The sequence below is a fragment of the Triturus cristatus genome, chromosome 3_2, assembly GCF_964204655.1.
Source record: "Triturus cristatus chromosome 3_2, aTriCri1.1, whole genome shotgun sequence".
NCBI classification, from domain to species: domain Eukaryota; kingdom Metazoa; phylum Chordata; class Amphibia; order Caudata; family Salamandridae; genus Triturus; species Triturus cristatus.
The window spans coordinates 1,075,184,631-1,075,197,458 of record NC_140584.1 but is presented as its reverse complement, the minus strand read 5'-3'; the positions used below and the strand labels follow the sequence as shown (position 1 = coordinate 1,075,197,458).

General features: G+C 41.9%; 1 protein-coding gene across 6 annotated transcripts in view; it reads right to left on the bottom strand.

Moving 5' to 3' along the window:
• AUTS2 (activator of transcription and developmental regulator AUTS2) overlaps positions 1 to 12,828 on the bottom strand; it is a 2,674,869-nt gene that overhangs the window by 734,736 nt on the left and 1,927,305 nt on the right. The window lies entirely within an intron of this gene.

Below are 12,828 nucleotides of genomic sequence, written 5' to 3'. Positions count from 1 at the left end.
TCCTTATCAAAAACATCTTTTCAATAAATCTAAATTTTTTGAAGATATTCAAATGCAATATTCCACTGATTTATTTTAACTAATCTTAGTATCACCTTAATTTTGACAATTGCTCTAATCAAGTATTTATTACTCAATGTGTCGGTTTGTTAATCTGAAACTTAAATTTTACTTTCTGTTCATATCTAATAGTTTTGTCAAAGCTCAAATATGTTGGGCAGGTCCAATTTTCAAACAATGACAAGGTTTTCAACTTTGGCCTGTGAATTGTAATCGAAACCTGCTTGAAGTTGAAATTGATTCTATTGTAGAACACTTGCAAAATAACCCTTCCTCCCCTTGATCCGAATTAATGCACTTGTTGTAATTAATAAAAATCATTTGCACCAGGGGATGCTGGTGCATCTCGAGGATCACCAGCGCTGATGTCAAATTGGATGACCTGTTCCTTCTAACCCTCCACTTTGCAAGCTTCACAGAAGGCATGAGAGGAGACCAGGGCTCATGGTGTGTTGGCTGATTATGATCCTCTTGAAGCTCAGCTTGCACGTTTTGATGCTGTGGGTGTCTGAGTCCTCCTTATTCTTGAAAATGAAACTTTCCCACATAGAAAGCCCGTATACCATTCTCTGTCCATTATTCTTTAAAGTTAGAGGCACACTTATCACATATTCCCAGCAGGGCTCCATCAAAAGTAGCAATACAATAACTTCAGGTTATCCGCAGAATGGCAACTTTCAAGGACATTTACTAAAGGTCATGATATATTTGGCAAATCATTTTTTTGGGCTGGTTCGGCTCTCGGCCTGTGCAATTTAACTGAAAATACTAATCGCTGGATTGCTATACATTAACTAGCTGAGCAAGGTGGAGAATTGTAGACAGCAGAGGGCACTAGGCCTCATGAAGAGGCCACACCAGTCAATAAGAGTTTTTTAAAGTTCTGAAAGGTGATTAGCCGAGTGCCACTTGTCATAATCAGCCCAGACACAGGCAGTCGCACTGCCTGTCATCAGGCCAGTCACTGATTGGCCGCTGATCGCATACTTTTGTGTGATTGGCCTTCCCTGCCAAGCAAGATGAGTTGGTAGACAATAGGCACTTTGACAGCAGTAGGCAGCATCACTCCCATTCTCTGTGTGCAGAGAATCATTCTACATAGGCCAATTACTCATTTATTTCAAAATTAATGAACAGTATTGACAGCCATGACTTAAAAGAGAATCAGAAAGTAAGACTGCCCGTCAGCCTGATTGGTTCTTGTGTTTTCCTCGTAGTCTAGACAGATTCCGGTCATTCTGTGTAACCATGTAATATGGTCCTACATAGCTAATGAAGGGTTCTGGTGACATCATGAACCATGAGGATGGCTGGTGAGTGCTTTCTAAATCATATATCACTGGGCTCTGGAAACATCATAAGCCGGGAGCCAAAGGCCTGGTGCTTTTTAAATGCTAACAGAATGCTGGGATGGCAATATAGGAACATGCTATACACGCTAGTCCTTAAGCGTTTTTTTTATATTGCAAATGCAGCGAACAATGGGACCTGATTGGAATTCAAATGTTTGAACTCTGCTGAACTTTCTTAAGTGCATAGTAAGCCAATAGGGCGCTATGATGAGTATCAGTGGTTTTATGAGATTCTGAGGCGACAGCGTTTATCGCAAAATAATGGATTTACTGAATCTGTTACATAATTTGCCACATAATCAAGAACATTCAGATATGTTTAAATCTCAAATGCTTAAAAATAGAACTGATAGAGAATGTGCTGCAAAATTACCATTGTTGTCATAAGCGATATCGTACTGCAGCATAATTTGGTACTGCATGAGGTATAATCCCTATAGCCCTGACAATGTTAAAACCCTGCAGAGTGGTTCAGAGACTGTCATTATGAAGATAAAATCAATATTTCTCAGGCAACAGAGAATCAATTCCAACATTCCAGGGTTCCCTTAAAATATGGGGTCTTAACCCACTGCATTTTGTGCATATATTGACTAAGAAATTACAGTTAAATCAAAGTTATGGTTCTGGCTTAAATGTGCAAAATCACTGAATTTGCCAGTTATGGTTACCAACCAACCATATGCCATGAATTGCTCAACTCGCCATGTGTTCTCTTGCTAGTTTTTTTATATTTATGAATTTGTTGGTAAATTGGTGTTTTGAGTTTTGAGTATGGCCCACTACCATGTTAGGAAAAAAAAAGAGCATAAGAGGGCATGATGAACCTTTCATGACCTCAGGCCCATATGAGATGCCCCCCATGAAACTCCCTGAAAATAATACAAGCATCAAAACACTGTTTTTATCATGTGATTCTTGGGACCCCTTGATCCTCCAGGGGCCTCAGGATTTGTGAATTTGTGAATCCTAAAACAATAAATGAAAAAAGTATTAAAGCTACTATGGCTGTGCTTGGCCCCAATTGAGGGTTGGCCACAAGTAGTGGGTTGGGAGCAGTGCCTGGCCGCAGTCCAGTCCTTAGATCAGTTGCCCACCTGCAGCCAGATGAGGCCCTGAAGCCAACCACTTCTGGACAGTTCTGTAGGCCTTGCACAGCGGAGTATGGCAGCAAGTCTCGGGTTGGGCACAGGGCTTGGTCTCCCCTGCTGCAAATGGCTGAAGTCCATATTCAAATGATGCAAGCCCTCAGTAGAGCATTGTGTGCTTGTCTGACTGAAGGGCAGTCCCTGTGGCCAACCTCCACTGTGCAAGGCTGAAGACCATGCTCAGCGGGGACTGCTTTCCCATAGTAGCTTGGATGCAAGAAATATTGCATTTGATTTGTGAGCAAAAACACAGAAATTCACTGAAAAAACACAAAAGGTTTAAGTGAATTTTTGGTTAGCTTTAGTTTTAACACACTAACATACAATTAAAAATAAAACTTCGAAATTTACTTAAAAACACAGTTAAAGAGAAGTTATCCTTGAAAAATTAAACTGAAAGCCATTGAAAATCACACGCTATGGTTAGTACCAAGTTCTATTACTCGCACAATGGACAGGAGAACCGCAACTCACGCATAGTAGATATATGCAATTCAGTGGCTGCAACATTTACCAAATAATTATGAATTCACGTAATTTCCATAGTTTAATGATTTCACCCGAAATAATTGTTCAGCTGAAACAGCCAAAGAAATACTACCAGAAAATTTACTGCATGATTTTTGTTTTTTGCTATATAAATTAGATAACCTTGCCTCATATTTCGGCTTTCCATGCCACATAACACTTGTAATCCTGACAATGGTAAAGCTAAAGTTTTGGTGTTGTCACTTTCATGATGAAATCCATATCTATAATTGAAACCTAAAGTTTCTCTGTTTTGCACATCTCATGGTTCCCTCTGAAATATGGGTTGTTAAATGATTTTATTTTGTGCAAAAACACCCAAACATTTAATATATATACAGTCTGTGGTTTATCTAGAGTTTTGAAACAGTGAAGTAATATTAAACAATACTAACAATGCAAAATAGCTTGCATCTCTTCCCTCTCAGCAGCTTATTTTAAAAGGTTTGGACTTTGATCAGGCTCACAGACGTTGACCTCATAAATATTCCCAGCTACACGATCTTATTATGAAGGTAAGTGTCCCAAGAGCATAAAACCATCAAGCTGTAAATTTTCTTTAATTTCCCATGAGATCTTGAGGCCTCATATATATAATTAAAGTGCAGTATAAAGCATTTTTGTATTATGCCAATAAATCACCTGGGAACAATCAACGTTTAAGAGGACAACTTGTAATGACTTTTCAAACCCCTCAGTAATCACCTCTGCTGGAATCGTGAGATGGTCTTTAACCTCTTGAAGCCGCGGCTGCTACCGTTGTGTGAGGTCAGACCCCTGAGGCTCTCAGCCCGGCCAATCAGAACAAGTTATCCTAGGGAGATGAAATGTAAATTTATCTGAGAGGTCAGATCCTGATCTCATAATTTTAGATACTATTCATCCCCTTTATTTTATATTGTGGTAGTAAGAAAAGCTGCCAGCTAATTGGATTTCAACAAAATAACATTGAGTTTGGAAATCAGGCCATGATGTTTCTAAATCTAAAACCATCACTAGACCACCTGGTAGCTCAGTAGACTAATGCAGCCACTGCACAGGCTGTGTTTGTCTGGGTGGTTACAGGTTCAAGTGCCGCACTGACTTGTGTGACTTTCCATTTATTGAATCTGCGTAAATAAATATGTGAAGGGCATAATAGGATTATTTGGTAGCTTCACATGATGTGAAGCATGTTACTTTTGACCACCCCTTTACATTACGGGGCGTGGCATATTTGGAAATAACATCACACAAAGTGGCATCTAACACCCATGTGTGTATCTTGGACAGTAAGATTAGGGGTGTGTGAGATTCAGATTTCACAAAAATACGCTGGCACGTAAGGGTCTATTTGCCAAATTCTCACACAGCGCAGCAGCCCCAAAATGCTAAAATCATTAAGGAGAGAGCAAGAGAGAGCCATATTTACTGATATATGGCACTCTCCTCCCCTCTCCCTAGCACTGCCGCACAATCAGGTAGCTGTACGCCGCACACACACCATTGCATCATATTAGAAGGGTGTCTTCATGAGTCTAGCATAGGTTTTATACAGATGTCCAGTACAAAATACAATGCTTAGACTAACTTAAAAACTTTTCCCACGTTATATGTGTGCTGTGCAGTGCAGCACACATGCAAAGCGAAAATAAAAGGAGAAATAAAAGCATTTCCCCCTGATAGTTCCTATTTGAAAAGGGTGTTCTATTGTGATGCAAAACTCTGTCTACTTTTTTATAAAACAGGGTTTGGAGTCAAAAACCATGGGTGGTTGCATGGGAACACCCCATGTACCACCCATGGAATGCCCGCTTGGCACTAAGTAATGCAAAGCAGCTCTATGCAATGCTTTGTATTACTTTCAAGTGAATTTCCAGTAAATTTGGGTTCCTTTTGTGATGCAACCTTGGAACAAAATCATAGTAAATATACCCCATAATGTTAAAATACATTATACGACAAGCAGGGGTAACAAGAGGGGCTTAAAGGGCAGTGGAAAAGGATAGGCGGATTTCAGGGAGTACTAAGTGAGTAAACACATTATTTTGCAAAATAACCAAACATTTTCATTCTCTTTCCAAAGAGAGAGAGGGAGAATGTTATGTGTGTTGTTAGTCTGTGTGTGTAAAAATTCCTGGTGTAATCCGACAGACATCTCACCCTATCCGACTGAAAGCATCTGTACCCAACTATTTATATAAAAAAATACATTTATTTAAAGGAGTGTAACAACCCCCCTAAAGCTAAACCCTGTTTAAAGTCCTCCAAATAACTGCAAAGCATCAGTAACATAGATTCACATATCTCAGTTTAGTTCATGGACTTCAGGAGGCCCTTGTTTTGATGGCAGGTGGAGGGTTTTCTATACAAATGCCACATGTGTGTATATATATATTCTACACATTTAGAACTACCTTTGTACATAGGGTCCAATGTTCCCAAATAGAGCATTGGAATTCAGAATTCTAACTAAGAAACCAGGTTTGATGTGGAGCATATATTCACATGAATAATTTTGGGGAATACCTTCAAGTGAAGAAGGTAAAGATAAAAAAGATATTAAACATTGAGATGCTCAGTATTATAGAGAAATTGGTCCTATTAGTTATTACTGCACTTCACATTGCAGCATGATGACTGGACATGATCAGGAGTTTCCAGTCTTTAACTGTTGTAATTAGATGGACAGACAGGACGGGAACCAGCCGAGGACTTTCCCTGGGAAGCTTCAAAGTATCATGTAGAACACTATACTCAGCAGTATCAGAACTATCAGATTAATCAAGAATTAGCTGGCGAAAGATGCCTGAATCAAAGATTCATGGGGACTCGATTTGATACACCAAAGTATTATCTGTACGGTAGACTGTCGGAAGCCTGATTTGAGGTTTCAAGGACACTGTTGTCAAAGATTCATGGGGACTTGTCGATTTGATACACCAAAGTATTATGTGCACGGTAGACTGTCGGAAGCCCGATTTGAGGCTTCAAGGATATTGTTGTCAAGGATTAAATGCTTAGTGTCAATACAATTTTATGAGACCGTTACCAGGAAGGATAACCTTTATAAGTTCAGGAGGGGGAGGGAGAGAAGGAAAGGGGAAAGAGAATCACCAAAGAATATCGTCAACCGACGACATACAGGGACTCAAATCCAGTTTAGGATCTCAACTAAGGTTCTAAAGCTAAATCCCCTAAATACTGAATACTTCTTATTTGTCAACACCACAAAACAACCATAGATCCAAGACTGACTCTATGAAAGTAAGCTTGACATGCTTCACCCCCCAGTTGACAGTCTATGCAAAATCTTTGGGATTCATTCTCAATAATGATTTCTCATTCAAGCAACACATTACCAGGAAGACCAATACAGCATGGTACCAACTCTTCCTCTTGAAGAAAGTGAAGTGGTTTCTACCAGAAGACATAAACCGTACAAGCCTTAAGACCTGAGTTTAACTTTGGAGGACAGAGTAATGTCTGTCAGGCCGACGGAGTGAATTAATCCATCGCTTTGAAGGCCATCCCATCTGAAAAAGGAATAATGAGATGGAGACGACTGAAGGTAACTTTATTTTCTACATAGAAGAAGCACCTAGGGCATGCCTGCTTGGTATAGTTCCGAAACGTAGGAGGGGAAGAATGCGCTGGAGATTCCTTCAATTGTCTCTGGTGCTGGCTAAACAGCAGATGGCCCCGAGATGGTTGGGTACGAGAGCCCCTTCAGTAGAGTATTGGTGCAGGGATGTGATAGAGTGGTCTGTAGTCGAGGAAGTGCACATGAAGCCTTGATGGAGAACACACAGGGGGACTGGGAGGGGGATCATGAACAGGAGGCCCAAACTCAAGTAGGCCCATGTTGATCGGAAACATGCAAGTGTAAATGGAGAAGGGAAGTGTAAGAGAAGTAACACCCATGATTAGGGAGGTCACAACAGGAGCTGCAGAGGAACAGGAGGGATGTGAAAGAAGGAACAATAAAAATACCCCCTGCTGAGGACCTTGAATGTGTATTCCCATGAACACCTCTGTACTGTTTCTGAGATATGGGAGGGTGCGGGGGAATGGCTACTGAAGTATAGGAACTGGGAAAAAGTTAAAGGAATATGTTCATTGTAATGCGCTGCAGATTTCGATGTTGGGAACACGCGGCATGATGATTGTACAATACCAGGTTGCTGTTATAGTTCTTGTTTTGATTTTTGTTTATATTCTTTTACTTTGATATGTGATGATGATCTTTGTACCATGGATGCAATTGATGTGGTCCCTATCAAGCCCCGATCCAGGGCACAATGTTAACTGACACCGAATAAAAAGAATGTTAAAAAAACACTTTTGTTTCCTACAATTGGTCTCCAGGAGCAGAGGACGTGATGTGCATCACAGGCAGGAAGCAACAACTGACTTCTGTTCAAAACTAAATACTCTAAAACAGAATATAGGGAATAACAACCTCACACTAATCACAAGATAGGAATCTAAAACAGAACAAGACAACAGCCTTGCGCTGCTCACAAGGTAAGTAATATATAATTGAGTTAGAGAATACCACACTGTCCCCCAAATTTAGAGATGTCTACCAGACCCTCAAACATATCTTAATATTGTCAAGAACTCTTGTTACAGTGTAACCGCTCCATCAAACATTACAGCTAAATGTCAACCTTTTACAAAGTTGTACTTTTTTCAAATGCAACGTCCCAAAGCAGGAGTTAGTTTTGATAAAGTTTACCTGGCAAACAAACTATGGCAAAGGATCTAGCCACATCTGAGAGACGATGCTTGTTCAGTATCCTGGATAGCTCCAGAATGCATACAAATTTTGAAAAATGAGAAAAATAGTCAATCTTTCTATGTTCATGCCCCAAGGATGTTGAACATCATTCATACTGACTTCAGATACTGATATTAAATCATCTCTACTACAAATCAGAAAAAAAGCTGAAGACACACCCCTTCAAGGATTACTGCCCTTGATCTGCCTCAATGACTGTATCCTAGCAGGGCCATATCCCATGTTTAATAGTTGCTATTTCCCAAGCCAAACCAGCCTTTTATTCCACTGGGAATTTCCCTTGGAGGCCAGTTTTGAAAGCCCAGGGCCACTCTTAACACCTTTGTCACTTTCCGGGGCTCCCCATGCTTAATTACAGCGGCACAGGGAGGCTCTAGAGTGAGAGAAAGAGAGGGAGGGAGAGGGAAGGTAGAGAGAAAGTGATCAAAGAGAGAGGGGAGAAGGGTAGAGAGAGAATGGATGGGTAGAAAGAGAGATATTGCATGAGGAGACAGAGGGAGCGGGCTGGTTTGAACATTATTTTCAGGGGTGCATTTCGTTCACATATCATGGCTAAGTCAGTCTTGAAGCAGGCGCAAGGAAAGTAGCGATAACAGAGGTTATCGCTACTTTGCTTGTCGCTCTGCAGGTTAGCGTGCCCATTGATAATTGGAGAAATGTCGCTTAGCGACATTTCTCCAGTTATGTCAGGGCAGGAACGCCCACTTTGCATCTCATTAGAGATGCAAAGCTGGGCGTTCAGAAAACAGGCGCTAATGCAAGGTTTCCTGCGATAGCGTGACCTTGCTGATTAGGCGATAAAATTATCTCCGCTTTTCGTCCGAAAACGGACGCAAAAGCGGCAATAATTTTTTATCGCCTCGTTGATGATATGCCCCTAAGAGGGTTGGATGAGTCAACAGTCAATGAAGTTATTGGTGGAGTCTGCAAACAGTGGGGATGGTGGAATCAGTACACAATAAAGGGGGAAGTAGTCATTGGTACATGAAGTCAGTTGTATGCAAAGTCAAGATAATAAAGTTTGAGATGGATGGAGTCACATGTCACAGGAGCTAGGAATCAAGAAAGTTGAATCAGGAATAAATATAGCAAGTGGAATATTGAGAGTGGAGTCATAAACTAATTAATTAGGAGTCACAGAAGCCCAGTGGAACTGAAGATATGAAAAAAGGTTATTAATCCATGTGCTGTTTTTACACCATCCCGGTTAGCTCATTCTGCACAATATTATTCAGTAGGAATATGCCTGTCCACGACAAAGTACCCTGAGAGCAATCGGAGCTCCTCATTCATTTACAGATCATTGTACTTAACAGAATGTGGACATAGCTCCAAGTTTAAACTCCTGTTACATTGCACTTACACCTCACAAAAATCACAAATACCTAAGCTAACTGAGTAAACGTTTTGGAGATAGGAGATCTTGGCTAGCACAAACTTCCTGATAGTAATATTTTAGCATCTCTCTTAATTTTTAGTTTACATCTCATATTTATTATGACCCTATTTTGAAGGGGCATTATCAGGCAGCCACCAAAAACTACCATAGGGCCAACAAGAAGGAAAGGGCGCCTACTTTGCTGACCAAATCAGAAAAAGCAGTATCCCTGCTAAATGCATTTTTTCGATACTTAAAGATCTTAAATCTGCAGGCCAACCTAAAGACCCTCTGATTTCTTCTGACCAGCAATGTGAGGATCTCGCTGCCTTCTTCATTAAGAAGGTCGAGGACATCTATAGGACCTTTCCAACACCGCGATTAGATCAGGCCCTGTTCACAGGCCCCATGCCACCCACTTACTCTCTGTATTTCCATCGATCTCTCAAGATGAGATGCTTATGATATGCAGAAAAGTTAAATCTGGCTCCCCTGCAGATCCTCTTAAACCGGAGCAATTCCTTAAGTTTTTGCCCCAGCTCCTCTCGCCTTTCTGTAAGCTGATTAATATGTTCCTGTCCACAGCGGTAGTTTCCAGGGCTTGGAAACGGGCCATGGTGGTCCCCCCTATTAAAGAAACCCACATTGGATACTTCTAAACTGGAGAGCTTTCGCCCGATCTCTCTCCTGCCATGGGTGTCCAAGATCGCCGAGGTCTACATCAACTCCATTCTGACAAGATTCCTAGAAATTTGAGAGAACCTTCCAGGTGTTGGCCCCTCCTTCAGCTCCTGGACACATGCTATTAAACAAGGGGTTCCACAAGGCTCAGTGCTGAGCCCAACTTTATTCAATCTATATGTTCAACCTCTGGCGGCGGTAGCCAGGAGCAGGGGACTAACTGTGACATCATACGCTGACGATACCCAGCTGGTGGTGGCACTATCTGACGACTCCAAGCAGGATGCACTCAAGTTTAGGAGCTGTCTAACAGCCATTGCAGAGTGGATGACTACCAACTGCCTTCAGTTAAATGTGAGCAAATCAGAGATTTTGCTAGTGGGGAGAGACACTGAGCTGTGGAGTGAGCGCTGGTGGCCTTTGACTCTGGGCTGTGCACCCGCCCCTCAACGGGTGATCAAAAACCTGAGAGTATGAGTTGACTATGCCCTTAACTTTCTGGCCCAAACTAAAAAAGTAGCTGGTTAACCGTTGAGGTAAAGATCCTTGCCAAGATTTTTGCTAATTGTTTGATACCGATAATAATATGTAAACTCGTGCACCCAAACCAATCAGGCTTTATGCCAGGCAACAACATGGCCCTTAATCTCAGAAGACTGCACGGGGTGATGGGGAGACTTCACACCGAGGAGATGCAGCTTTGCTGTCCTTGGACGCTAAAATGGCATTCGACACCATCAAGTGGCCTTAACTATTTGCTCTCCTTGAATGTGTGGGGTTCGGCCCTCACTTTATAAAGTGGGTCAAATTATTGTACACAGAGCCTACGGCCCAAATAGTCATTAACCAACGTACCTCCCGACAATTCCATCTAGAAAGGGAGACCAGACAGGGTTGCCTCCTGTCGCCCCTCATGTTCGCCTTACTACTAGAGCCATTGGTGACCATAATCAGTGGACTGAAATGGACAGATCAGCACGAAGATAACATTTCTCTCTATGGTGATGATGTCGTGTTATACATAGCCACTCCATTCGCCTCGATCCACAGGATCTTACATATATTTGCAATATTCAGTTCCATGGGGCGCCATTATCGCGGTGGCTACCTAGGGGTTCCGTTACCTTGGCATATACATCACATAACACCCAGCACTATTCTACTACACCAATCTCAAGGCCCCACTGACCAGGCTCCATAGCGATGTGCTCCATTGGCGGTCGCTGCCCCTTACTCTGATCGGCAGGGTGGCATTGTTCAAAATGCTGGCGCTGCCTCAATTTCTATAAGCGCTGCAAAATACCCCCTATCAGGTCCATGATGCCTATTTTGTTAGTGTGGAGAGCAAGGTCAGAACTCTTTTATGGGAAGGTAAATATGCACGCATTGCGACACACAAATTGACCAGGGATTAGTATGATGGAGGAATTGCGCTGCTATAAAAACAATACTATTGAGCCTCCCAGCTTGCGGTGGTCAATCAGTGGATCTTTGCCCCTCCATCTCAGCCAGCGTACCATACAGACAAATGGATAATGACTCCGGGAGGGTTTCGACGTGCTCTCTACTCCATTCCCAAACGGCAACGCCTTAATGGCTCAGACAGTTGCACTTTGGCACCGGGCGACAAAAACGCTGAGTGGCATAAAAAATTAACATAGGTTACTCCCTTGTGAGAACCCAAACAACTTGGTTTATTGAGAAGATATCCAGGTTTTGATAAATGGGACTTAATTGACATCTCTTCGGTTGGGGATCTATGGAAACGTAGTGGGATGATCCCATTCAGTGAACTACAGATAGAGTACCAACTAGCTCATTACAAACAGGAGCTATAGAGGGTATGTGCCAGGCCGCCCTCCACTCAATAGTCAATATGTCAAACAAGGCTAGGCACCAAAGAGGGGAGTGAATTTTATTTTAGCTAAGGACCCAAAACTGCTTCGAGAGAAAAAAAATTTCTCTTCTGCTACTGGTATTCTTATCCAGAAAATTGTAGTCCAACCGCCCTCAATTTATCAAACCAAAAACAGCCCTCCACTAACCATCACCTTCACAAAGAAAAGTCCAAAGTACTTAAGGAAAAGTGAAAGTGAAACGTGAGGGGGCCCCTCACGTACGCACCACCAGGGAGGCTGCTAGCCGGTTCTCGCTAGTATGCCCACGTTTTCTCATCATCGGGTGCCCACTCATGGGAAGTAAGAGTTAAAGTCCAGTGAAGAAAAAGAGGGAGCAGGCCGCAAAAGAAAGCTGTGTTCCTGTTCCCAACAAAAAGGAAAGAAGAAACGAAACCCGTGTATTGCAAGGAACGACTGTTCAAAGCAATATTTAAAATTGAGTTGCAGACTCACGTAACAATCACCCTCTTTATTCAAGCCAGTGAGCCCACTCAAACTAAAAACACTTGATGTTGTTACCCTTTTCAAGGAAGGCCAACATGTTTCATTGCCACTTAACTTTGTTCTGGCAAATTCATCAGGGCAAGGGTTTCAGGGGTTTCAATCACCTCACTGGAAATATAATTTTGAGGTTGCAGGAGGGCTGTATAAAAAATAAAAACAAAACCGAAACAGAATCGCAAGTTTCCGTTTCATCGTCAATTGGCACACACCAACCTATCGTGGTTCTAATCACAGAATTAAACACATAGGTTAATATATTATATTTACCATGTAGAGGCGGAGGGCCTCGTACCTGCCTCCACTATGCCAAAGGGGGTTATATTGAATACTTATCCCCCGAGTTAAATGGCAACACTATTATTAGCTCATAAAACACCTGTGGAAAAAGGAGACAGCGGTCAGGCTGCACGTAACTCAATATTACGTTGTGTATCTCAACCCGTGTTTGTCACACTACAATCATTCCTCAGTCCTTGCTCTCTCGAACAAGACAGTC